At 59.3% G+C, this 27,213-nt stretch overlaps 1 long non-coding RNA gene across 2 annotated transcripts in view; it reads left to right on the forward strand.

The window, feature by feature from the left end:
• The first annotated feature begins 16,015 nt into the window (after nucleotides 1–16,015).
• LOC126037070 (uncharacterized) overlaps nucleotides 16,016–27,213 on the forward strand; it is a 785,189-nt gene continuing 773,991 nt past the window's right edge. For both annotated transcript variants that reach the window (XR_007505473.1, XR_007505474.1), the window contains exon 1: nucleotides 16,016–16,072. This is a non-coding gene — a long non-coding RNA (uncharacterized LOC126037070). The remainder of the gene's footprint in view (nucleotides 16,073–27,213) is intronic.

The raw sequence follows: 27,213 nt of genomic DNA on the forward strand, positions 1-27,213 counted from the left end.
AAGCTGTTGCTGGTCTTCACCGTCCCCCTGCAGCCTATTCACAGGTACGACAGAATTCAGGACCCGGGCTTGCCCAGAGGAGGAACATCTCATGGCTCTCGTCCTCGGCAGAGCCTATTTCTGAAAAGTCACACGTCCAGCTCCTTGTCCCACACGGAAGGTGGCACCCCTGAAGGATGTTGCTGGTCTTCACCGTCCCCCTGCAGCCTATTCACAGGCACAACAGGATCTGGGGCCCGGGCTTGCCCAGAGGAGGAACATCTCATGGCTCTCGTCCTCGGCAGGGCCTCTTTCCGAAAAGGCACACGTCCGGCTCCTTGTCCCACACGGAAGGTGGCAGCCCTGACAGCTGTTGCTGGTGTTCACCGTCCCCCTGCAGCCTATCACAGGTACAACAGGATTCAGGACCCGGGCTTGCCCAGAGGAGGAACATATCATGGCTCTCGTCCTCGGCAGAGCCTATTTCTGAAAAGTCACACGTCCGGCTCCTTTTCCCACACGGAAGGTGGCACCCCTGAAGGATGTTGCTGCTCTTCACCGTCCCCCTGCAGCCTATTCACAGGCACAACAGGATCTGGGACCCGGGCTTGCCCAGAGGAGGAACATCTCATTGCTCTCGTCCTCGGCAGAGTCTGATTCCGGAAAGGCACACGTCCGGCTCCTTGTCCCACACGGAAGGTGGCAGCCCTGAAAGCTGTTGCTGGTCTTCAACGTCCCCCTGCAGCCTATTCACAGGTACAACAGGATTCACGACGCGGGCTTGCCCAGAGGAGGAACATCTCATGGCTCTCGTCCTCGGCGGAGCCTGATTCCGGAAAGGCACACTTTCGTCTCCTTGTCCCACACGGAAGGTGGCAGCCCTGAAAGCTGTTGCTGCTCTTCACCGTCCCCCTGCAGCCTATTCACAGGCACAACAGGATCTGGGACCCGGGCTTGCCCAGAGGAGGAACATCTCATGGCTCTCGTCCTCGGCAGAGCCCGATTCCGAAAACGCACACGTCCGGCTCCTTGTCCCACAAGGAAGTTGGCAGCCCTGAAAGCTGTTGCTGGTCTTCACCGTCCCCCTGCAGCCTATTCACAGGTACGACAGGATCTGGGACCCGGGCTTGCCCAGAGGAGGAACATCTCATGACTCTCGTCCTCGGCAGAGCCTATTTCCGAAAAGGCACACGTCCGGCTCCTTGTCCCACACGGAAGGTGGCAGCCCTGAAAGCTGTTGCTGGTCTTCACCGTCCCCCTGCAGCCTATTCACAGGTACAACAGGATTCAGGACCCGGGCTTGCCCAGAGGAGGAACATCTCATGGCTCTCTTCCTCGGCAGAGCCTCTTCCCAAAAAGGCACACGTCCGGCTCCTTGTCCCACACGGAAGGTGGCAGCCCTGAAAGCTGTTGCTGGTCTTCACCGTCCCCCTGCAGCCTATTCACAGGCACAACAGGATCTGGGACCCGGGCTTGCCCAGAGGAGGAACATCTCATGGCTCTCGTCCTCGGCAGAGCCTGATTCCGGAAAGGCACACGTTCGGCTCCTTGTCCCACACGGAAGGTGGCAGGCCGGAAAGATGTTGCTGGTCTTTACCGTCCCCCTGCAGCCTATTCAAAGGCACAACAGGATTCAGGACCCGGGCACGCCCAGAGGAGGAACATATCATGGCTCTTGTCCTCGGCAGAGCCTCTTCCCGAAAAGGCACACGTCCGGCTTCTTGTCCCACACGGAAGGTGGCAGCCCTGAAAGCTGTTGCTGGTCTTCACCGTCCCCCTGCAGCCTATTCACAGGCACAACAGGATCTGGGACCCGGGCTTGCCCAGAGGAGGAACATCTCATGGCTCTCGTCCTCGGCAGGGCCTCCTTCCGAAAAGGCACACGTCCGGCTCCTTGTCCCACACGGAAGGTGGCAGCCCTGAAAGCTGTTGCTGGTCTTCACCGTCCCCCTGCAGCCTATTCACAGGTACAACAGGATTCAGGACCCGGGCTTGCCCAGAGGAGGAACATATCATGGCTCTCGTCCTCGGCAGAGCCTATTTCTGAAAAGTCACACGTCCGGCTCCTTGTCCCACACGGAAGGTGGCACCCCTGAAGGATGTTGCTGCTCTTCACCGTCCCCCTGCAGCCTATTCACAGGCACAACAGGATCTGGGACCCGGGCTTGCCCAGAGGAGGAACATCTCATGGCTCTCATCCTCGGCAGATTCTGATTCCGGAAAGGCACACGTCCGGCTCCTTGTCCCACATGGAAGGTGGCAGCCCTGAAAGCTGTTGCTGGTCTTCAACGTCCCCCTGCAGCCTATTCACAGGTACAACAGGATTCATGACGCGGGCTTGCCCAGAGGAGGAACATCTCATGGCTCTCGTCCTCGGCGGAGCCTGATTCCGGAAAGGCACACTTTCGTCTCCTTGTCCCACACGGAAGGTGGCAGCCCTGAAAGCTGTTGCTGGTCTTCACCGTCCCCCTGCAGCCTATTCACAGGCACAACAGGATCTGGGACCCGGGCTTGCCCAGAGATGGAACATCTCATGGCTCTCGTCCTCGGCAGAGCCTGATTCCGGAAAGGCACACGTCCGGCTCCTTGTCCCACACGGAAGGTGGCAGCCCTGAAAGATGTTGCTGGTCTTCACCGTCCCCCTGCAGCCTATTCACAGGCACAACAGGATCTGGGACCCGGGCTTGCCCAGAGGAGGAACATCTCATGGCTCTCGTCCTCGGCAGGGCCTCTTTCCGAAAAGGCACACGTCTGGCTCCTTGTCCCACACGGAAGGTGGCAGCCCTGAAAGCTGTTGCTGGTCTTCACCGTCCCCCTGCAGCCTATTCACAGGCACAACAGAATCTGGGGCCCGGGCTTGCCCAGAGGAGGAACATCTCATGGCTCTCGTCCTCTGCAGAGTCTTATTCTGGAAAGGCACACGTCCGGCTCCTTGTCCCACACGGAAGGTGGCAGCCCTGAAAGCTGTTGCTGGTCTTCACCGTCCCCCTGCAGCCTATTCACAGGCACAACAGGATTCAGGACCCGGGCTTGCCCAGAGGAGGAACATCTCATGGCTCTCGTCCTCGGCAGGGCCTCTTTCCGAAAAGGCACACGTCCGGCTCATTGTCCCACACGGAAGGTGGTAGCCCTGACAGTTGTTGCTGGTCTTCACCGTCCCCCTGCAGCCTATTCACAGGTACAGCAGGATTCAGGACCCGGGCTTGCCCAGAGGAGGAACATCTCATGGCTCTCGTCCTCGGCAGAGCCTGATTCCGAAAAGGCACACGTCCGGCTCCTTGTCCCACACGGAAGGTGGCAGCCCTGAAAGATGTTGCTGGTCTTCACCGTCCCCCTGCAGCCTATTCACAGGCACAACAGGATCTGGGACCCGGGCTTGCCCAGAGGAGGAACATCTCATGGCTCTCGTCCTCGGCAGAGCCTATTTCCGAAAAGGCACACGTCCGGCTCCTTGTCCCACACGGAAGGTGGCAGCCCTGAAAGCTGTTGCTGGTCTTCAACGTCCCCCTGCAGCCTATTCACAGGTACAACAGGATTCACGACGCGGGCTTGCCCAGAGGAGGAACATCTCATGGCTCTCGTCCTCGGCGGAGCCTGATTCCGGAAAGGCACACTTTCGTCTCCTTGTCCCACAAGGAAGGTGGCAGCCCTGAAAGCTGTTGCTGCTCTTCACCGTCCCCCTGCAGCCTATTCACAGGCACAACAGGATCTGGGACCCGGGCTTGCCCAGAGGAGGAACATCTCATGGCTCTCGTCCTCGGCAGAGCCCGATTCCGAAAACGCACACGTCCGGCTCCTTGTCCCACAAGGAAGTTGGCAGCCCTGAAAGCTGTTGCTGGTCTTCACCGTCCCCCTGCAGCCTATTCACAGGTACAACAGGATCTGGGACCCGGGCTTGCCCAGAGGAGGAACATCTCATGGCTCTCGTCCTCGGCAGATCCTATTTCCGAAAAGGCACACGTCCGGCTCCTTGTCCCACACGGAAGGTGGCAGCCCTGAAAGCTGTTGCTGGTCTTCACCGTCCCCCTGCAGCCTATTCACAGGTACAACAGGATTCAGGACCCGGGCTTGCCCAGAGGAGGAACATCTCATGGCTCTCTTCCTCTGCAGAGCCTCTTCCCAAAAAGGCACACGTCCGGCTCCTTGTCCCACAAGGAAGTTGGCAGCCCTGAAAGCTGTTGCTGGTCTTCACCGTCCCCCTGCAGCCTATTCACAGGTACGACAGGATCTGGGACCCGGGCTTGCCCAGAGGAGGAACATCTCATGGCTCTCGTCCTCGGCAGAGCCTATTTCCGAAAAGGCACACGTCCGGCTCCTTGTCCCACACGGAATGTGGCAGCCCTGAAAGCTGTTGCTGGTCTTCACCGTCCCCCTGCAGCCTATTCACAGGTACAACAGGATTCAGGACCCGGGCTTGCCCAGAGGAGGAACATCTCATGGCTCTCGTCCTCGGCAGAGCCTCTTCCCAAAAAGGCACACGTCCGGCTCCTTGTCCCACACGGAAGGTGGCAGGCCAGAAAGCTGTTGCTGGTCTTCACCGTCCCCCTGCAGCCTATTCACAGGCACAACAGGATCTGGGACCCGGGCTTGCCCAGAGGAGGAACATCTCATGGCTCTCGTCCTCGGCAGAGCCTGATTCCGGAAAGGCACACGTTCGGCTCCTTGTCCCACACGGAAGGTGGCAGGCCGGAAAGATGTTGCTGGTCTTCACCGTCCCCTGCAGCCTATTCAAAGGCACAACAGGATTCAGGACCCGGGCACGCCCAGAGGAGGAACATATCATGGCTCTTGTCCTCGGCAGGGCCTCTTTCCGAAAAGGCACACGTCCGGCTCATTGTCCCACACGGAAGGTGGTAGCCCTGACAGTTGTTGCTGGTCTTCACCGTCCCCCTGCAGCCTATTCACAGGTACAACAGGATTCAGGACCCGGGCTTGCCCAGAGGAGGAACATCTCATGGCTCTCGTCCTCGGCAGAGCCTGTTTCCGAGAAGGCACACGTCCGGCTCCTTGTCCCACACGGAAGGTGGCAGCCCTGAAAGCTGTTGCTGGTCTTCACCGTCCCCCTGCAGCCTATTCACAGGCACAACAGGATCTGGGACCCGGGCTTGCCCAGAGGAGGAACATCTCATGGCTCTCGTCCTCGGCAGAGCCTATTTCCGAAAAGGCACACGTCCGGCTCCTTGTCCCACACGGAAGGTGGCAGCCCTGAAAGCTGTTGCTGGTCTTCACCGTCCCCCTGCAGCCTATTCACAGGCACAACAGGATCTGGGACCCGGGCTTGCCCAGAGGTGGAACATCTCATGGCTTCGTCCTTGGCAGAGCCCGATTCCGAAAAGGCACACGTCTGGCTCCTTGTCCCACACGGAAGGTGGCAGCCCTGAAAGCTGTTGCTGGTCTTCACCGTCCCCCTGCAGCCTATTCACAGGCACAACAGGATTCAGGACCCGGGCTTGCCCAGAGGAGGAACATCTCATGGCTCTCGTCCTCGGCAGAGCCTATTTCTGAAAAGTCACACGTCCGGCTCCTTGTCCCACACGGAAGGTGGCAGCCCTGAAAGCTGTTGCTGGTCTTCACCGTCCCCCTGCAGCCTATTCACAGGCACAACAGGATTCAGGACCCGGGCATGCCCAGAGGAGGAACATCTCATGGCTCTCTTCCTCGGCAGAGCCCGATTCCTAAAAGGCACACGTCCGGCTCCTTGTCCCACAAGGAAGGTGGCAGCCCTGAAAGCTGTTGCTGGTCTTCACCGTCCCCCTGCAGCCTATTCACAGGTACGACAGAATTCAGGACCCGGGCTTGCCCAGAGGAGGAACATCTCATGGCTCTCGTCCTCGGCAGAGCCTATTTCTGAAAAGTCACACGACCAGCTCCTTGTCCCACACGGAAGGTGGCACCCCTGAAGGATGTTGCTGGTCTTCACCGTCCCCCTGCAGCCTATTCACAGGCACAACAGGATCTGGGACCCGGGCTTGCCCAGAGGAGGAACATCTCATGGCTCTCGTCCTCGGCAGGGCCTCTTTCCGAAAAGGCACACGTCCGGCTCCTTGTCCCACACGGAAGGTGGCAGCCCTGACAGCTGTTGCTGGTCTTCACCGTCCCCCTGCAGCCTATTCACAGGTACAACAGGATTCAGGACCCGGGCTTGCCCAGAGGAGGAACATATCATGGCTCTCGTCCTCGGCAGAGCCTATTTCTGAAAAGTCACACGTCCGGCTCCTTTTCCCACACGGAAGGTGGCACCCCTGAAGGATGTTGCTGCTCTTCACCGTCCCCCTGCAGCCTATTCACAGGCACAACAGGATCTGGGACCCGGGCTTGCCCAGAGGAGGAACATCTCATTGCTCTCGTCCTCGGCAGAGTCTGATTCCGGAAAGGCACACGTCCGGCTCCTTGTCCCACACGGAAGGTGGCTGCCCTGAAAGCTGTTGCTGGTCTTCAACGTCCCCCCTGCAGCCTATTCACAGGTACAACAGGATTCACGACGCGGTCTTGCCCAGAGGAGGAACATCTCATGGCTCTCGTCCTCGGCGGAGCCTGATTCCGGAAAGGCACACTTTCGTCTCCTTGTCCCACACGGAAGGTGGCAGCCCTGAAAGCTGTTGCTGGTCTTCACCGTCCCCCTGCAGCCTATTCACAGGCACAACAGGATCTGGGACCCGGGCTTGCCCAGAGGAGGAACATCTCATGGCTCTCGTCCTCGGCAGAGCCCGATTCCGAAAACGCACACGTCCGGCTCCTTGTCCCACACGGAAGTTGGCAGCCCTGAAAGCTGTTGCTGGTCTTCACCGTCCCCCTGCAGCCTATTCACAGGTACGACAGGATCTGGGACCCGGGCTTGCCCAGAGGAGGAACATCTCATGGCTCTCGTCCTCGGCAGAGCCTATTTCCGAAAAGGCACACGTCCGGCTCCTTGTCCCACACGGAAGGTGGCAGCCCTGAAAGCTGTTGCTGGTCTTCACCGTCCCCCTGCAGCCTATTCACAGGTACAACAGGATTCAGGACCCGGGCTTGCCCAGAGGAGGAACATCTCATGGCTCTCTTCCTCGGCAGAGCCTCTTCCCGAAAAGGCACACGTCCGGCTCCTTGTCCCACACGGAAGGTGGCAGGCCAGAAAGCTGTTGCTGGTCTTCACCGTCCCCCTGCAGCCTATTCACAGGCACAACAGGATCTGGGACCCGGGCTTGCCCAGAGGAGGAACATCTCATGGCTCTCGTCCTCGGCAGAGCCTGATTTCAAAAAGGCACACGTTCGGCTCCTTGTCCCACACGGAAGGTGGCAGGCCGGAAAGATGTTGCTGGTCTTTACCGTCCCCCTGCAGCCTATTCAAAGGCACAACAGGATTCAGGACCCGGGCACGCCCAGAGGAGGAACATATCATGGCTCTTGTCCTCGGCAGAGCCTCTTCCCGAAAAGGCACACGTCCGGCTTCTTGTCCCACATGGAAGGTGGCAGCCCTGAAAGCTGTTGCTGGTCTTCACCGTCCCCCTGCAGCCTATTCACAGGCACAACAGGATCTGGGACCCGGGCTTGCCCAGAGGAGGAACATCTCATGGCTCTCGTCCTCGGCAGGGCCTCCTTCCGAAAAGGCACACGTCCGGCTCCTTGTCCCACACGGAAGGTGGCAGCCCTGAAAGCTGTTGCTGGTCTTCACCGTCCCCCTGCAGCCTATTCACAGGTACAACAGGATTCAGGACCCGGGCTTGCCCAGAGGAGGAACATATCATGGCTCTCGTCCTCGGCAGAGCCTATTTCTGAAAAGTCACACGTCCGGCTCCTTGTCCCACACGGAAGGTGGCACCCCTGAAGGATGTTGCTGCTCTTCACCGTCCCCCTGCAGCCTATTCACAGGCACAACAGGATCTGGAACCCGGGCTTGCCCAGAGGAGGAACATCTCATTGCTCTCATCCTCGGCAGATTCTGATTCCGGAAAGGCACACGTCCGGCTCCTTGTCCCACACGGAAGGTGGCAGCCCTGAAAGCTGTTGCTGGTCTTCACCGTCCCCCTGCAGCCTATTCACAGGCACAACAGGATCTGGGGCCCGGGCTTGCCCAGAGGTGGAACATCTCATGGCTCTCGTCCTCGGCAGAGCCTGATTCCGTAAAGGCACACGTCCGGCTCCTTGTCCCACACGGAAGGTGGCAGCCCTGAAAGATGTTGCTGGTCTTCACCGTCCCCCTGCAGCCTATTCACAGGCACAACAGGATCTGGGACCCGGGCTTGCCCAGAGGAGGAACATCTCATGGCTCTCGTCCTCGGCAGGGCCTCTTTCCGAAAAGGCACACGTCTGGCTCCTTGTCCCACACGGAAGGTGGCAGCCCTGAAAGCTGTTGCTGGTCTTCACCGTCCCCCTGCAGCCTATTCACAGGCACAACAGAATCTGGGGCCCGGGCTTGCCCAGAGGAGGAACATCTCATGGCTCTCGTCCTCTGCAGAGTCTTATTCTGGAAAGGCACACGTCCGGCTCCTTGTCCCACACGGAAGGTGGCAGCCCTGAAAGCTGTTGCTGGTCTTCACCGTCCCCCTGCAGCCTATTCACAGGCACAACAGGATTCAGGACCCGGGCTTGCCCAGAGGAGGAACATCTCATGGCTCTCGTCCTCGGCAGGGCCTCTTTCCGAAAAGGCACACGTCCGGCTCATTGTCCCACACGGAAGGTGGTAGCCCTGACAGTTGTTGCTGGTCTTCACCGTCCCCCTGCAGCCTATTCACAGGTACAACAGGATTCAGGACCCGGGCTTGCCCAGAGGAGGAACATCTCATGGCTCTCGTCCTCGGCAGAGCCTGATTCCGAAAAGGCACACGTCCGGCTCCTTGTCCCACACGGAAGGTGGCAGCCCTGAAAGATGTTGCTGGTCTTCACCGTCCCCCTGCAGCCTATTCACAGGCACAACAGGATCTGGGACCCGGGCTTGCCCAGAGGAGGAACATCTCATGGCTCTCGTCCTCGGCAGAGCCTGATTCCAAAAAGGCACACGTTCGGCTCCTTGTCCCACACGGAAGGTGGCAGGCCGGAAAGATGTTGCTGGTCTTTACCGTCCCCCTGCAGCCTATTCAAAGGCACAACAGGATTCAGGACCCGGGCACGCCCAGAGGAGGAACATATCATGGCTCTTGTCCTCGGCAGAGCCTCTTCCCGAAAAGGCACACGTCCGGCTTCTTGTCCCACATGGAAGGTGGCAGCCCTGAAAGCTGTTGCTGGTCTTCACCGTCCCCCTGCAGCCTATTCACAGGCACAACAGGATCTGGGACCCGGGCTTGCCCAGAGGAGGAACATCTCATGGCTCTCGTCCTCGGCAGGGCCTCCTTCCGAAAAGGCACACGTCCGGCTCCTTGTCCCACACGGAAGGTGGCAGCCCTGAAAGCTGTTGCTGGTCTTCACCGTCCCCCTGCAGCCTATTCACAGGTACAACAGGATTCAGGACCCGGGCTTGCCCAGAGGAGGAACATATCATGGCTCTCGTCCTCGGCAGAGCCTATTTCTGAAAAGTCACACGTCCGGCTCCTTGTCCCACACGGAAGGTGGCACCCCTGAAGGATGTTGCTGCTCTTCACCGTCCCCCTGCAGCCTATTCACAGGCACAACAGGATCTGGGACCCGGGCTTGCCCAGAGGAGGAACATCTCATTGCTCTCATCCTCGGCAGATTCTGATTCCGGAAAGGCACACGTCCGGCTCCTTGTCCCACATGGAAGGTGGCAGCCCTGAAAGCTGTTGCTGGTCTTCAACGTCCCCCTGCAGCCTATTCACAGGTACAACAGGATTCATGACGCGGGCTTGCCCAGAGGAGGAACATCTCATGGCTCTCGTCCTCGGCGGAGCCTGATTCCGGAAAGGCACACTTTCGTCTCCTTGTCCCACACGGAAGGTGGCAGCCCTGAAAGCTGTTGCTGGTCTTCACCGTCCCCCTGCAGCCTATTCACAGGCACAACAGGATCTGGGACCCGGGCTTGCCCAGAGGTGGAACATCTCATGGCTCTCGTCCTCGGCAGAGCCTGATTCCGTAAAGGTACACGTCCGGCTCCTTGTCCCACACGGAAGGTGGCAGCCCTGAAAGATGTAGCTGGTCTTCACCGTCCCCCTGCAGCCTATTCACAGGCACAACAGGATCTGGGACCCGGGCTTGCCCAGAGGAGGAACATCTCATGGCTCTCGTCCTCGGCAGGGCATCTTTCCGAAAAGGCACACGTCTGGCTCCTTGTCCCACACGGAAGGTGGCAGCCCTGAAAGCTGTTGCTGGTCTTCACCGTCCCCCTGCAGCCTATTCACAGGCACAACAGAATCTGGGGCCCGGGCTTGCCCAGAGGAGGAACATCTCATGGCTCTCGTCCTCTGCAGAGTCTTATTCTGGAAAGGCACACGTCCGGCTCCTTGTCCCACACGGAAGGTGGCAGCCCTGAAAGCTGTTGCTGGTCTTCACCGTCCCCCTGCAGCCTATTCACAGGCACAACAGGATTCAGGACCCGGGCTTGCCCAGAGGAGGAACATCTCATGGCTCTCGTCCTCGGCAGGGCCTCTTTCCGAAAAGGCACACGTCCGGCTCATTGTCCCACACGGAAGGTGGTAGCCCTGACAGTTGTTGCTGGTCTTCACCGTCCCCCTGCAGCCTATTCACAGGTACAACAGGATTCAGGACCCGGGCTTGCCCAGAGGAGGAACATCTCATGGCTCTCGTCCTCGGCAGAGCCTGATTCCGGAAAGGCACACGTCCGGCTCCTTGTCCCACACGGAAGGTGGCAGCCCTGAAAGATGTTGCTGGTCTTCACCGTCCCCCTGCAGCCTATTCACAGGCACAACAGGATCTGGGACCCGGGCTTGCCCAGAGGTGGAACATCTCATGGCTCTCGTCCTCGGCAGAGCCTATTTCCGAAAAGGCACACGTCCGGCTCCTTGTCCCACACGGAAGGTGGCAGCCCTGAAAGCTGTTGCTGGTCTTCAACGTCCCCCTGCAGCCTATTCACAGGTACAACAGGATTCACGACGCGGGCTTGCCCAGAGGAGGAACATCTCATGGCTCTCGTCCTCGGCGGAGCCTGATTCCGGAAAGGCACACTTTCGTCTCCTTGTCCCACAAGGAAGGTGGCAGCCCTGAAAGCTGTTGCTGCTCTTCACCGTCCCCCTGCAGCCTATTCACAGGCACAACAGGATCTGGGACCCGGGCTTGCCCAGAGGAGGAACATCTCATGGCTCTCGTCCTCGGCAGAGCCCGATTCCGAAAACGCACACGTCCGGCTCCTTGTCCCACAAGGAAGTTGGCAGCCCTGAAAGCTGTTGCTGGTCTTCACCGTCCCCCTGCAGCCTATTCACAGGTACAACAGGATCTGGGACCCGGGCTTGCCCAGAGGAGGAACATCTCATGGCTCTCGTCCTCGGCAGAGCCTATTTCCGAAAAGGCACACGTCCGGCTCCTTGTCCCACACGGAAGGTGGCAGCCCTGAAAGCTGTTGCTGGTCTTCACCGTCCCCCTGCAGCCTATTCACAGGTACAACAGGATTCAGGACCCGGGCTTCCCCAGAGGAGGAACATCTCATGGCTCTCTTCCTCTGCAGAGCCTCTTCCCAAAAAGGCACACGTCCGGCTCCTTGTCCCACAAGGAAGTTGGCAGCCCTGAAAGCTGTTGCTGGTCTTCACCGTCCCCCTGCAGCCTATTCACAGGTACGACAGGATCTGGGACCCGGGCTTGCCCAGAGGAGGAACATCTCATGGCTCTCGTCCTCGGCAGAGCCTATTTCCGAAAAGGCACACGTCCGGCTCCTTGTCCCACACGGAATGTGGCAGCCCTGAAAGCTGTTGCTGGTCTTCACCGTCCCCTGCAGCCTATTCAAAGGCACAACAGGATTCAGGACCCGGGCTTGCCCAGAGGAGGAACATCTCATGGCTCTTGTCCTCGGCAGAGCCTCTTCCCGAAAAGGCACACGTCCGGCTCCTTGTCCCACACGGAAGGTGGCAGCCCTGAAAGCTGTTGCTGGTCTTCACCGTCCCCCTGCAGCCTATTCACAGGCACAACAGGATCTGGGACCCGGGCTTGCCCAGAGGAGGAACATCTCATGGCTCTCGTCCTCGGCAGGTCCTCCTTCCGAAAAGGCACACGTCCGGCTCCTTGTCCCACACGGAAGGTGGCAGGCCGGAAAGATGTTGCTGGTCTTCACCGTCCCCCTGCAGCCTATTCACAGGCACAACAGGATCTGGGACCCGGGCTTGCCCAGAGGAGGAACATCTCATTGCTCTCGTCCTCGGCAGAGTCTGATTCCGGAAAGGCACACGTCCGGCTCCTTGTCCCACACGGAAGTTGGCAGCCCTGAAAGCTGTTGCTGGTCTTCAACGTCCCCCTGCAGCCTATTCACAGGTACAACAGGATTCATGACGCGGGCTTGCCCAGAGGAGGAACATCTCATGGCTCTCGTCCTCGGCGGAGCCTGATTCCTGAAAGGCACACTTTCGTCTCCTTGTCCCACACGGAAGGTGGCAGCCCTGAAAGCTGTTGCTGGTCTTCACCGTCCCCCTGCAGCCTATTCACAGGCACAACAGGATCTGGGACCCGGGCTTGCCCAGAGGAGGAACATCTCATGGCTCTCGTCCTCGGCAGGGCCTCTTTCCGAAAAGGCACACGTCTGGCTCCTTGTCCCACACGGAAGGTGGCAGCCCTGAAAGCTGTTGCTGGTCTTCACCGTCCCCCTGCAGCCTATTCACAGGCACAACAGAATCTGGGGCCCGGGCTTGCCTAGAGGAGGAACATCTCATGGCTCTCTTCCTCGGCAGAGCCCGATTCCGAAAAGGCACACGTCCGGCTCCTTGTCCCACACGGAAGGTGGCAGCCCTGAAAGCTGTTGCTGGTCTTCACCGTCCCCCTGCAGCCTATTCACAGGCACAACAGGATCTGGGACCCGGGCTTGCCCAGAGGTGGAACATCTCATGGCTCTCGTCCTCGGCAGAGCCTGATTCCGTAAAGGCACACGTCCGGCTCCTTGTCCCACACGGAAGGTGGCAGCCCTGAAAGCTGTTGCTGGTCTTCACCGTCCCCCTGCAGCCTATTCACAGGCACAACAGGATCTGGGACCCGGGCTTGCCCAGAGGAGGAACATCTCATGGCTCTCGTCCTCGGCAGGGCCTCTTTCCGAAAAGGCACACGTCTGGCTCCTTGTCCCACACGGAAGGTGGCAGCCCTGAAAGCTGTTGCTGGTCTTCACCGTCCCCCTGCAGCCTATTCACAGGCACAACAGAATCTGGGGCCCGGGCTTGCCCAGAGGAGGAACATCTCATGGCTCTCGTCCTCTGCAGAGTCTTATTCTGGAAAGGCACACGTCCGGCTCCTTGTCCCACACGGAAGGTGGCAGCCCTGAAAGCTGTTGCTGGTCTTCACCGTCCCCCTGCAGCCTATTCACAGGCACAACAGGATTCAGGACCCGGGCTTGCCCAGAGGAGGAACATCTCATGGCTCTCGTCCTCGGCAGAGCCTGATTCCGAAAAGGCACACGTCCGGCTCCTTGTCCCACACGGAAGGTGGCAGCCCTGAAAGATGTTGCTGGTCTTCACCGTCCCCCTGCAGCCTATTCACAGGCACAACAGGATCTGGGACCCGGGCTTGCCCAGAGGAGGAACATCTCATGGCTCTCGTCCTCGGCAGAGCCTATTTCCGAAAAGGCACACGTCCGGCTCCTTGTCCCACACGGAAGGTGGCAGCCCTGAAAGCTGTTGCTGGTCTTCAACGTCCCCCTGCAGCCTATTCACAGGTACAACAGGATTCACGACGCGGGCTTGCCCAGAGGAGGAACATCTCATGGCTCTCGTCCTCGGCGGAGCCTGATTCCGGAAAGGCACACTTTCGTCTCCTTGTCCCACAAGGAAGGTGGCAGCCCTGAAAGCTGTTGCTGCTCTTCACCGTCCCCCTGCAGCCTATTCACAGGCACAACAGGATCTGGGTCCCGGGCTTGCCCAGAGGAGGAACATCTCATGGCTCTCGTCCTCGGCAGAGCCCGATTCCGAAAACGCACACGTCCGGCTCCTTGTCCCACACGGAAGGTGGCAGCCCTGAAAGCTGTTGCTGGTCTTCACCGTCCCCCTGCAGCCTATTCACAGGCACAACAGGATCTGGGACCCGGGCTTGCCCAGAGGAGGAACATCTCATGGCTCTCGTCCTCGGCAGAGCCTATTTCCGAAAAGGCACACGTCCGGCTCCTTGTCCCACACGGAAGGTGGCAGCCCTGAAAGCTGTTGCTGGTCTTCAACGTCCCCCTGCAGCCTATTCACAGGTACAACAGGATTCAGGACCCGGGCTTGCCCAGAGGAGGAACATCTCATGGCTCTCTTCCTCTGCAGAGCCTCTTCCCAAAAAGGCACACGTCCGGCTCCTTGTCCCACAAGGAAGTTGGCAGCCCTGAAAGCTGTTGCTGGTCTTCACCGTCCCCCTGCAGCCTATTCACAGGTACGACAGGATCTGGGACCCGGGCTTGCCCAGAGGAGGAACATCTCATGGCTCTCGTCCTCGGCAGAGCCTATTTCCGAAAAGGCACACGTCCGGCTCCTTGTCCCACACGGAATGTGGCAGCCCTGAAAGCTGTTGCTGGTCTTCACCGTCCCCCTGCAGCCTATTCACAGGTACAACAGGATTCAGGACCCGGGCTTGCCCAGAGGAGGAACATCTCATGGCTCTCGTCCTCGGCAAAGCCTCTTCCCAAAAAGGCACACGTCCGGCTCCTTGTCCCACACGGAAGGTGGCAGGCCAGAAAGCTGTTGCTGGTCTTCACCGTCCCCCTGCAGCCTATTCACAGGCACAACAGGATCTGGGACCCGGGCTTGCCCAGAGGAGGAACATCTCATGGCTCTCGTCCTCGGCAGAGCCTGATTCCGGAAAGGCACACGTTCGGCTCCTTGTCCCACACGGAAGGTGGCAGGCCGGAAAGATGTTGCTGGTCTTCACCGTCCCCTGCAGCCTATTCAAAGGCACAACAGGATTCAGGACCCGGGCACGCCCAGAGGAGGAACATATCATGGCTCTTGTCCTCGGCAGAGCCTCTTCCCGAAAAGGCACACGTCCGGCTCCTTGTCCCACACGGAAGGTGGCAGCCCTGAAAGCTGTTGCTGGTCTTCACCGTCCCCCTGCAGCCTATTCACAGGCACAACAGGATCTGGGACCCGGGCTTGCCCAGAGGAGGAACATCTCATGGCTCTCGTCCTCGGCAGGTCCTCCTTCCGAAAAGGCACACGTCCGGCTCCTTGTCCCACACGGAAGGTGGCAGCCCTGAAAGCTGTTGCTGGTCTTCACCGTCCCCCTGCAGCCTATTCACAGGCACAACAGGATCTGGGACCCGGGCTTGCCCAGAGGAGGAACATCTCATTGCTCTCGTCCTCGGCAGAGTCTGATTCCGGAAAGGCACACGTCCGGCTCCTTGTCCCACACGGAAGTTGGCAGCCGTGAAAGCTGTTGCTGGTCTTCAACGTCCCCCTGCAGCCTATTCACACGTACAACAGGATTCATGACGCGGGCTTGCCCAGAGGAGGAACATCTCATGGCTCTCGTCCTCGGCGGAGCCTGATTCCGGAAAGACACACTTTCGTCTCCTTGTCCCACACGGAAGGTGGCAGCCCTGAAAGCTGTTGCTGGTCTTCACCGTCCCCCTGCAGCCTATTCACAGGCACAACAGGATCTGGGACCCGGGCTTGCCCAGAGGAGGAACATCTCATGGCTCTCGTCCTCGGCAGGGCCTCTTTCCGAAAAGGCACACGTCTGGCTCCTTGTCCCACACGGAAGGTGGCAGCCCTGAAAGCTGTTGCTGGTCTTCACCGTCCCCCTGCAGCCTATTCACAGGCACAACAGAATCTGGGGCCCGGGCTTGCCTAGAGGAGGAACATCTCATGGCTCTCTTCCTCGGCAGAGCCCGATTCCGAAAAGGCACACGTCCGGCTCCTTGTCCCACACGGAAGGTGGCAGCCCTGAAAGCTGTTGCTGGTCTTCACCGTCCCCCTGCAGCCTATTCACAGGTACAACAGGATCTGGGACCCAGGCTTGCCCAGAGGAGGAACATCTCATGGCTCTCGTCCTCGGCAGAGCCTATTTCCGAAAAGGCACACGTCCGGCTCCTCGTCCCACACGGAAGGTGGCAGCCCTGAAAGCTGTTGCTGGTCTTCACCGTCCCCCTGCAGCCTATTCACAGGTACAACAGGAGTCAGGACCCGGGCTTGCCCAGAGGAGGAACATCTCATGGCTCTCTTCCTCGGCAGAGCCTGTTTCCGAAAAGGCACACGTCCGGCTCTGTGTCCCACACGGAAGGTGGCAGGCTGGAAAGCTGTTGCTGGTCTTCACCGTCCCCCTGCAGCCTATTCACAGGCACAACAGGATCTGGGACCCGGGCTTGCCCAGAGGAGGAACATATCATGGCTCTTGTCCTCGGCAGAGCCTCTTCCCGAAAAGGCACACGTCCGGCTCCTTGTCCCACACGGAAGGTGGCAGCCCTGAAAGCTGTTGCTGGTCTTCACCGTCCCCCTGCAGCCTATTCACAGGCACAACAGGATCTGGGACCCGGGCTTGCCCAGAGGAGGAACATCTCATGGCTCTCGTCCTCGGCAGGGCCTCCTTCCGAAAAGGCACACGTCCGGCTCCTTGTCCCACACGGAAGGTGGCAGCCCTGAAAGCTGTTGCTGGTCTTCACCGTCCCCCTGCTGCCTATTCACAGGTACAACAGGATTCAGGACCCGGGCTTGCCCAGAGGAGGAACATATCATGGCTCTCGTCCTCGGCAGAGCCTATTTCTGAAAAGTCACACGTCCGGCTCCTTGTCCCACACGGAAGGTGGCACCCCTGAAGGATGTTGCTGGTCTTCACCGTCCCCCTGCAGCCTATTCACAGGCACAACAGGATCTGGGACCCGGGCTTGCCCAGAGGAGGAACATCTCATTGCTCTCATCCTCGGCAGATTCTGATTCCGGAAAGGCACACGTCCGGCTCCTTGTCCCACACGGAAGGTGGCAGCCCTGAAAGCTGTTGCTGGTCTTCAACGTCCCCCTGCAGCCTATTCACAGGTACAACAGGATTCATGACGCGGGCTTGCCCAGAGGAGGAACATCTCATGGCTCTCGTCCTCGGCAGGGCCTCTTTCCGAAAAGGCACACGTCCGGCTCATTGTCCCACACGGAAGGTGGCAGCCCTGAAAGCTGTTGCTGGTCTTCACCGTCCCCCTGCAGCCTATTCACAGGCACAACAGGATCTGGGACCCGGGCTTGCCCAGAGGTGGAACATCTCATTGCTCTCGTCCTCGGCAGAGTCTGATTCCGTAAAGGCACACGTCCGGCTCCTTGTCCCACAAGGAAGGTGGCAGCCCTGAAAGATGTTGCTGGTCTTCACCGTCCCCCTGCAGCCTATTCACAGGCACAACAGGATCTGGGACCCGGGCTTGCCCAGAGGAGGAACATCTCATGGCTCTCGTCCTCGGCAGAGCCTCTTTCCGAAAAGGCACACGTCTGGCTCCTTGTCCCACACGGAAGGTGGCAGCCCTGAAAGCTGTTGATGGTCTTCACCGTCCCCCTGCAGCCTATTCACAGGCACAACAGAATCTGGGGCCCGGGCTTGCCCAGAGGAGGAACATCTCATGGCTCTCGTCCTCTGCAGAGTCTTATTCTGGAAAGGCACACGTCCGGCTCCTTGTCCCACACGGAAGGTGGCAGCCCTGAAAGCTGTTGCTGGTCTTCACCGTCCCCCTGCAGCCTATTCACTGGTACAACAGGATTCAGGACCCGGGCTTGCCCAGAGGAGGAACATCTCATGGCTCTCGTCCTCGGCAGAGCCTGATTCCGAAAAGGCACACGTCCGGCTCCTTGTCCCACACGGAAGGTGGCAGCCCTGAAAGATGTTGCTGGTCTTCACCGTCCCCCTGCAGCCTATTCACAGGCACAACAGGATCTGGGACCCGGGCTTGCCCAGAGGAGGAACATCTCATGGCTCTCGTCCTCGGCAGAGCCCGAATCCGAAAAGGCACACGTCCGGCTCCTTGTCCCACACGGAAGGTGGCAGCCCTGAAAGCTGTTGCTGGTCTTCAACATCCCCCTGCAGCCTATTCACAGGTACAACAGGATTCACGACGCGGGCTTGCCCAGAGGAGGAACATCTCATGGCTCTCGTCCTCGGCGCAGCCTGATTCCGGAAAGGCACACTTTCGTCTCCTTGTCCCACAAGGAAGGTGGCAGCCCTGAAAGATGTTGCTGGTCTTCACCGTCCCCCTGCAGCCTATTCACAGGCACAACAGGATCTGGGACCGGGGCTTGCCCAGAGGAGGAACATCTCATGGCTCTCGTCCTCGGCAGAGCCCGATTCCGAAAACGCACACGTCCGGCTCCTTGTCCCACAAGGAAGTTGGCAGCCCTGAAAGCTGTTGCTGGTCTTCACCGTCCCCCTGCAGCCTATTCACAGGTACAACAGGATTCAGGACCCGGGCTTGCCCAGAGGAGGAACATCTCATGGCTCTCGTCCTCGGCGGAGCCTGATTCCGGAAAGGCACACATTCGTCTCCTTGTCCCACACGGAAGGTGGCAGCCCTGAAAGCTGTTGCTGGTCTTCACCGTCCCCCTGCAGCCTATTCACAGGCACAACAGGATCTGGGACCCGGGCTTGCCCAGAGGTGGAACATCTCATGGCTCTCGTCCTCGGCAGAGCCTATTTCCGAAAAGGCACACGTCCGGCTCCTTGTCCCACACGGAAGGTGGCAGCCCTGAAAGCTGTTGCTGGTCTTCAACGTCCCCCTGCAGCCTATTCACAGGTACAACAGGATTCACGACGCGGGCTTGCCCAGAGGAGGAACATCTCATGGCTCTCGTCCTCGGCGGAGCCTGATTCCGGAAAGGCACACTTTTGTCTCCTTGTCCCACAAGGAAGGTGGCAGCCCTGAAAGCTGTTGCTGCTCTTCACCGTCCCCCTGCAGCCTATTCACAGGCACAACAGGATCTGGGACCGGGGCTTGCCCAGAGGAGGAACATCTCATGGCTCTCGTCCTCGGCAGAGCCCGATTCCGAAAACGCACACGTCCGGCTCCTTGTCCCACAAGGAAGTTGGCAGCCCTGAAAGCTGTTGCTGGTCTTCACCGTCCCCCTGCAGCCTATTCACAGGTACAACAGGATTCAGGACCCGGGCTTGCCCAGAGGAGGAACATCTCATGGCTCTCTTCCTCTGCAGAGCCTCTTCCCAAAAAGGCACACGTCCGGCTACTTGTCCCACAAGGAAGTTGGCAGCCCTGACAGTTGTTGCTGGTCTTCACCGTCCCCCTGCAGCCTATTCACAGGTACGACAGGATCTGGGACCCGGGCTTGCCCAGAGGAGGAACATCTCATGGCTCTCGTCCTCGGCAGAGCCTGATTCCGAAAAGGCACACGTCCGGCTCCTTGTCCCACACGGAAGGTGGCAGCCCTGAAAGATGTTGCTGGTCTTCACCGTCCCCCTGCAGCCTATTCACAGGCACAACAGGATCTGGGACCCGGGCTTGCCCAGAGGTGGAACATCTCATGGCTCTCGTCCTCTGCAGAGTCTTATTCTGGAAAGGCACACGTCCGGCTCCTTGTCCCACACGGAAGGTGGCAGCCCTGAAAGCTGTTGCTGGTCTTCACCGTCCCCCTGCAGCCTATTCATAGGTACAACAGGATTCAGGACCCGGGCTTGCCCAGAGGAGGAACATCTCATGGCTCTCGTCCTCGGCAGAGCCTCTTCCCGAAAAGGCACACGTCCGGCTCCTTGTCCCACACGGAAGGTGGCAGCCCTGAAAGCTGTTGCTGGTCTTCACCGTCCCCCTGCAGCCTATTCACAGGCACAACAGGATTCTCAATGCGGGCTTGCCCAGAGGAGGAACATCTCATGGCTCTCGTCCTCGGCAGGGCCTCTTTCCGAAAAGGCACACGTCCGGCTCCTTGTCCCACACGGAAGGTGGCAGCCCTGAAAGCTGTTGCTGGTCTTCACCGTCCCCCTGCAGCCTATTCACAGGCACAACAGGATCTGTGACCCGGGCTTGCCCAGAGGAGGAACATCTCATGGCTCTCGTCCTCGGCAGAGCCTATTTCCGAACAGGCACACGTCCGGCTCCTTGTCCCACACGGAAGGTGGCAGCCCTGAAAGCTGTTGCTGGTCTTCACCGTCCCCCTGCAGCCTATTCACAGGCACAACAGGATCTGGGACCCGGGCTTGCCCAGAGGAGGAACATCTCATGGCTTCGTCCTTGGCAGAGCCCGATTCCGAAAAGGCACACGTCCGGCTCTGTGTCCCACACGGAAGGTGGCAGGCTGGAAAGCTGTTGCTGGTCTTCACCGTCCCCCTGCAGCCTATTCACAGGCACAACAGGATTCAGGACCCGGGCTTGCCCAGAGGAGGAACATCTCATGGCTCTCGTCCTCGGCAGAGCCTATTTCTGAAAATTCACACGTCCAGCTCCTTGTCCCACACGGAAGGTGGCAGGCCGGAAAGATGTTGCTGGTCTTTACCGTCCCCCTGCAGCCTATTCAAAGGCACAACAGGATTCAGGACCCGGGCACGCCCAGAGGAGGAACATATCATGGCTCTTGTCCTCGGCAGAGCCTCTTCCCGAAAAGGCACACGTCCGGCTCCTTGTCCCACACGGAAGGTGGCAGCCCTGAAAGCTGTTGCTGGTCTTCACCGTCCCCCTGCAGCCTATTCACAGGCACAACAGGATTTGGGACCCGGGCTTGCCCAGAGGAGGAACATCTCATGGCTCTCGTCCTCGGCAGGGCCTCCTTCCGAAAAGGCACACGTCCGGCTCCTTGTCCCACACGGAAGGTGGCAGCCCTGAAAGCTGTTGCTGGTCTTCACCGTCCCCCTGCAGCCTATTCACAGGTACAACAGGATTCAGGACCGGGGCTTGCCCAGAGGAGGAACATATCATGGCTCTCGTCCTCGGCAGAGCCTATTTCTGAAAAGTCACACGTCCGGCTCCTTGTCCCACACGGAAGGTGGCACCCCTGAAGGATGTTGCTGCTCTTCACCGTCCCCCTGCAGCCTATTCACAGGCACAACAGGATTCACGATGCGGGCTTGCCCAGAGGAGGAACATCTCATTGCTCTCATCCTCGGCAGATTCTGATTCCGGAAAGGCACACGTCCGGCTCCTTGTCCCACACGGAAGGTGGCAGCCCTGAAAGCTGTTGCTGGTCTTCAACGTCCCCCTGCAGCCTATTCACAGGTACAACAGGATTCATGACGCGGGCTTGCCCAGAGGAGGAACATCTCATGGCTCTCGTCCTCGGCGGAGCCTGATTCCGGAAAGGCACACTTTCGTCTCCTTGTCCCACACGGAAGGTGGCAGCCCTGAAAGCTGTTGCTGGTCTTCACCGTCCCCCTGCAGCCTATTCACAGGCACAACAGGATCTGGGACCCGGGCTTGCCCAGAGGTGGAACATCTCATGGCTCTCGTCCTCGGCAGAGCCTGATTCCGTAAAGGCACACGTCCGGCTCCTTGTCCCACACGGAAGGTGGCAGCCCTGAAAGATGTTGCTGGTCTTCACCGTCCCCCTGCAGCCTATTCACAGGCACAACAGGATCTGGGACCCGGGCTTGCCCAGAGGAGGAACATCTCATGGCTCTCGTCCTCGGCAGGGCCTCTTTCCGAAAAGGCACACGTCTGGCTCCTTGTCCCACACGGAAGGTGGCAGCCCTGAAAGCTGTTGCTGGTCTTCACCGTCCCCCTGCAGCCTATTCACAGGCACAACAGAATCTGGGGCCCGGGCCTGCCTAGAGGAGGAACATCTCATGGCTCTCGTCCTCTGCAGAGTCTTATTCTGGAAAGGCACACGTCCGGCTCCTTGTCCCACACGGAAGGTGGCAGCCCTGAAAGCTGTTGCTGGTCTTCACCGTCCCCCTGCAGCCTATTCACAGGCACAACAGGATTCACGATGCGGGCTTGCCCAGAGGAGGAACATCTCATGGCTCTCGTCCTCGGCAGGGCCTCTTTCCGAAAAGGCACACGTCCGGCTCATTGTCCCACACGGAAGGTGGTAGCCCTGACAGTTGTTGCTGGTCTTCACCGTCCCCCTGCAGCCTATTCACAGGTACAACAGGATTCAGGACCCGGGCTTGCCCAGAGGAGGAACATCTCATGGCTCTCGTCCTCGGCAGAGCCTGATTCCGAAAAGGCACACGTCCGGCTCCTTGTCCCACACGGAAGGTGGCAGCCCTGAAAGCTGTTGCTGGTCTTCACCGTCCCCCTGCAGCCTATTCACAGGCACAACAGGATCTGGGACCCGGGCTTGCCCAGAGGAGGAACATCTCATGGCTCTCGTCCTCGGCAGAGCCTATTTCCGAAAAGGCACACGTCCGGCTCCTTGTCCCACACGGAAGGTGGCAGCCCTGAAAGCTGTTGCTGGTCTTCAACGTCCCCCTGCAGCCTATTCACTGGTACAACAGGATTCAGGACCCGGGCTTGCCCAGAGGAGGAACATCTCATGGCTCTCGTCCTCGGCGGAGCCTGATTCCGGAAAGGCACACTTTCGTCTCCTTGTCCCACAAGGAAGGTGGCAGCCCTGAAAGCTGTTGCTGCTCTTCACCGTCCCCCTGCAGCCTATTCACAGGCACAACAGGATCTGGGACCCGGGCTTGCCCAGAGGAGGAACATCTCATGGCTCTCGTCCTCGGCAGAGCCCGATTCCGAAAACGCACTCGTCCGGCTCCTTGTCCCACAAGGAAGTTGGCAGCCCTGAAAGCTGTTGCTGGTCTTCACCGTCCCCCTGCAGCCTATTCACAGGTACAACAGGATCTGGGACCCGGGCTTGCCCAGAGGAGGAACATCTCATGGCTCTCGTCCTCGGCAGAGCCTATTTCCGAAAAGGCACACGTCCGGCTCCTTGTCCCACACGGAAGGTGGCAGCCCTGAAAGCTGTTGCTGGTCTTCACCGTCCCCCTGCAGCCTATTCACAGGTACAACAGGATTCAGGACCCGGGCTTGCCCAGAGGAGGAACATCTCATGGCTCTCGTCCTCTGCAGAGCCTCTTCCCAAAAAGGCACATGTCCGGCTCCTTGTCCCACAAGGAAGTTGGCAGCCCTGAAAGCTGTTGCTGGTCTTCACCGTCCCCCTGCAGCCTATTCACAGGTACGACAGGATCTGGGACCTGGGCTTGCCCAGAGGAGGAACATCTCATGGCTCTCGTCCTCGGCAGAGCCTATTTCCGAAAAGGCACACGTCCGGCTCCTTGTCCCACACGGAATGTGGCAGCCCTGAAAGCTGTTGCTGGTCTTCACCGTCCCCCTGCAGCCTATTCACAGGTACAACAGGATTCAGGACCCGGGCTTGCCCAGAGGAGGAACATCTCATGGCTCTCGTCCTCGGCAGAGCCTCTTCCCAAAAAGGCACACGTCCGGCTCCTTGTCCCACACGGAAGGTGGCAGGCCAGAAAGCTGTTGCTGGTCTTCACCGTCCCCCTGCAGCCTATTCACAGGCACAACAGGATCTGGGACCCGGGCTTGCCCAGAGGAGGAACATCTCATGGCTCTCGTCCTCGGCAGAGCCTGATTCCGGAAAGGCACACGTTCGGCTCCTTGTCCCACACGGAAGGTGGCAGGCCGGAAAGATGTTGCTGGTCTTCACCGTCCCCTGCAGCCTATTCAAAGGCACAACAGGATTCAGGACCCGGGCACGCCCAGAGGAGGAACATATAATGGCTCTTGTCCTCGGCAGAGCCTCTTCCCGAAAAGGCACACGTCCGGCTCCTTGTCCCACACGGAAGGTGGCAGCCCTGAAAGCTGTTGCTGGTCTTCACCGTCCCCCTGCAGCCTATTCACAGGCACAACAGGATCTGGGACCCGGGCTTGCCCAGAGGAGGAACATCTCATGGCTCTCGTCCTCGGCAGAGCCTATTTCCGAAAAGGCACACGTCCGGCTCCTTGTCCCACACGGAAGGTGGCAGCCCTGAAAGCTGTTGCTGGTCTTCACCGTCCCCCTGCAGCCTATTCACAGGCACAACAGGATCTGGGACCCGGGCTTGCCCAGAGGAGGAACATCTCATTGCTCTCGTCCTCGGCAGAGTCTGATTCCGGAAAGGCACACGTCCGGCTCCTTGTCCCACACGGAAGTTGGCAGCCCTGAAAGCTGTTGCTGGTCTTCAACGTCCCCCTGCAGCCTATTCACACGTACAACAGGATTCATGACGCGGGCTTGCCCAGAGGAGGAACATCTCATGGCTCTCGTCCTCGGCGGAGCCTGATTCCGGAAAGGCACACTTTCGTCTCCTTGTCCCACACGGAAGGTGGCAGCCCTGAAAGCTGTTGCTCGTCTTCACCGTCCCCCTGCAGCCTATTCACAGGCACAACAGGATCTGGGACCCGGGCTTGCCCAGAGGAGGAACATCTCATGGCTCTCGTCCTCGGCAGGGCCTCTTTCCGAAAAGGCACACGTCTGGCTCCTTGTCCCACACGGAAGGTGGCAGCCCTGAAAGCTGTTGCTGGTCTTCACCGTCCCCCTGCAGCCTATTCACAGGCACAACAGAATCTGGGGCCCGGGCCTGCCTAGAGGAGGAACATCTCATGGCTCTCTTCCTCGGCAGAGCCCGATTCCGAAAAGGCACACGTCCGGCTCCTTGTCCCACACGGAAGGTGGCAGCCCTGAAAGCTGTTGCTGGTCTTCACCGTCCCCCTGCAGCCTATTCACAGGTACAACAGGATCTGGCACCCAGGCTTGCCCAGAGGAGGAACATCTCATGGCTCTCTTCCTCGGCAGAGCCTGTTTCCGAAAAGGCACACGTCCGGCTCTGTGTCCCACACAGAAGGTGGCAGGCTGGAAAGCTGTTGCTGGTCTTCACCGTCCCCCTGCAGCCTATTCACAGGCACAACAGGATCTGGGACCCGGGCTTGCCCAGAGGAGGAACATATCATGGCTCTTGTCCTCGGCAGAGCCTCTTCCCGAAAAGGCACACGTCCGGCTCCTTGTCCCACACGGAAGGTGGCAGCCCTGAAAGCTGTTGCTGGTCTTCACCGTCCCCCTGCAGCCTATTCACAGGCACAACAGGATCTGGGACCCGGGCTTGCCCAGAGGAGGAACATCTCATGGCTCTCGTCCTCGGCAGGGCCTCCTTCCAAAAAGGCACACGTCCGGCTCCTTGTCCCACACGGAAGGTGGCAGCCCTGAAAGCTGTTGCTGGTCTTCACCGTCCCCCTGCAGCCTATTCACAGGTACAACAGGATTCAGGACCCGGGCTTGCCCAGAGGAGGAACATATCATGGCTCTCGTCCTCGGCAGAGCCTAATTCTGAAAAGTCACACGTCCGGCTCCTTGTCCCACACGGAAGGTGGCACCCCTGAAGGATGTTGCTGCTCTTCACCGTCCCCCTGCAGCCTATTCACAGGCACAACAGGATTCACGATGCGGGCTTGCCCAGAGGAGGAACATCTCATTGCTCTCATCCTCGGCAGATTCTGATTCCGGAAAGGCACACGTCCGGCTCCTTGTCCCACACGGAAGGTGGCAGCCCTGAAAGCTGTTGCTGGTCTTCACCGTCCCCCTGCAGCCTATTCACAGGTACAACAGGATTCATGACGCGGGCTTGCCCAGAGGAGGAACATCTCATGGCTGTCGTCCTCGGCGGAGCCTGATTCCGGAAAGGCACACTTTCGTCTCCTTGTCCCACACGGAAGGTGGCAGCCCTGAAAGCTGTTGCTGGTCTTCACCGTCCCCCTGCAGCCTATTCACAGGCACAACAGGATCTGGGACCCGGGCTTGCCCAGAGGTGGAACATCTCATGGCTCTCGTCCTCTGCAGAGTCTTATTCTGGAAAGGCACACGTCCGGCTCCTTGTCCCACACGGAAGGTGGCAGCCCTGAAAGCTGTTGCTGGTCTTCACCGTCCCCCTGCAGCCTATTCACAGGCACAACAGGATTCACGATGCGGGCTTGCCCAGAGGAGGAACATCTCATGGGTCTCGTCCTCGGCAGGGCCTCTTTCCGAAAAGGCACACGTCCGGCTCATTGTCCCACACGGAAGGTGGTAGCCCTGACAGTTGTTGCTGGTCTTCACCGTCCCCCTGCAGCCTATTCACTGGTACAACAGGATTCAGGACCCGGGCTTGCCCAGAGGAGGAACATCTCATGGCTCTCGTCCTCGGCAGAGCCTGATTCCGAAAAGGCACACGTCCGGCTCCTTGTCCCACACGGAAGGTGGCAGCCCTGAAAGATGTTGCTGGTCTTCACCGTCCCCCTGCAGCCTATTCACAGGCACAACAGGATCTGGGACCCGGGCTTGCCCAGAGGAGGAACATCTCATGGCTCTCGTCCTCGGCAGAGCCTATTTCCGAAAAGGCACACGTCCGGCTCCTTGTCCCACACGGAAGGTGGCAGCCCTGAAAGCTGTTGCTGGTCTTCAACGTCCCCCTGCAGCCTATTCACAGGTACAACAGGATTCACGACGCGGGCTTGCCCAGAGGAGGAACATCTCATGGCTCTCGTCCTCGGCGGAGCCTGATTCCGGAAAGGCACACTTTCGTCTCCTTGTCCCACAAGGAAGGTGGCAGCCCTGAAAGCTGTTGCTGCTCTTCACCGTCCCCCTGCAGCCTATTCACAGGCACAACAGGATCTGGGACCGGGGCTTGCCCAGAGGAGGAACATCTCATGGCTCTCGTCCTCGGCAGAGCCCGATTCCGAAAACGCACACGTCCGGCTCCTTGTCCCACAAGGAAGTTGGCAGCCCTGAAAGCTGTTGCTGGTCTTCACCGTCCCCCTGCAGCCTATTCACAGGTACAACAGGATCTGGGACCCGGGCTTGCCCAGAGGAGGAACATCTCATGGCTCTCGTCCTCGGCAGAGCCTATTTCCGAAAAGGCACACGTCCGGCTCCTTGTCCCACACGGAAGGTGGCAGCCCTGAAAGCTGTTGCTGGTCTTCACCGTCCCCCTGCAGCCTATTCACAGGTACAACAGGATTCAGGACCCGGGCTTGCCCAGAGGAGGAACATCTCATGGCTCTCTTCCTCTGCAGAGCCTCTTCCCAAAAAGGCACACGTCCGGCTACTTGTCCCACAAGGAAGTTGGCAGCCCTGAAAGCTGTTGCTGGTCTTCACCGTCCCCCTGCAGCCTATTCACAGGTACGACAGGATCTGGGACCCGGGCTTGCCCAGAGGAGGAACATCTCATGGCTCTCGTCCTCGGCAGAGCCTATTTCCGAAAAGGCACACGTCCGTCTCCTTGTCCCACACGGAATGTGGCAGCCCTGAAAGCTGTTGCTGGTCTTCACCGTCCCCCTGCAGCCTATTCACAGGTACAACAGGATTC

The sequence above is a fragment of the Accipiter gentilis genome, unplaced genomic scaffold, assembly GCF_929443795.1.
Source record: "Accipiter gentilis unplaced genomic scaffold, bAccGen1.1, whole genome shotgun sequence".
Lineage (NCBI taxonomy): Eukaryota > Metazoa > Chordata > Aves > Accipitriformes > Accipitridae > Astur > Astur gentilis.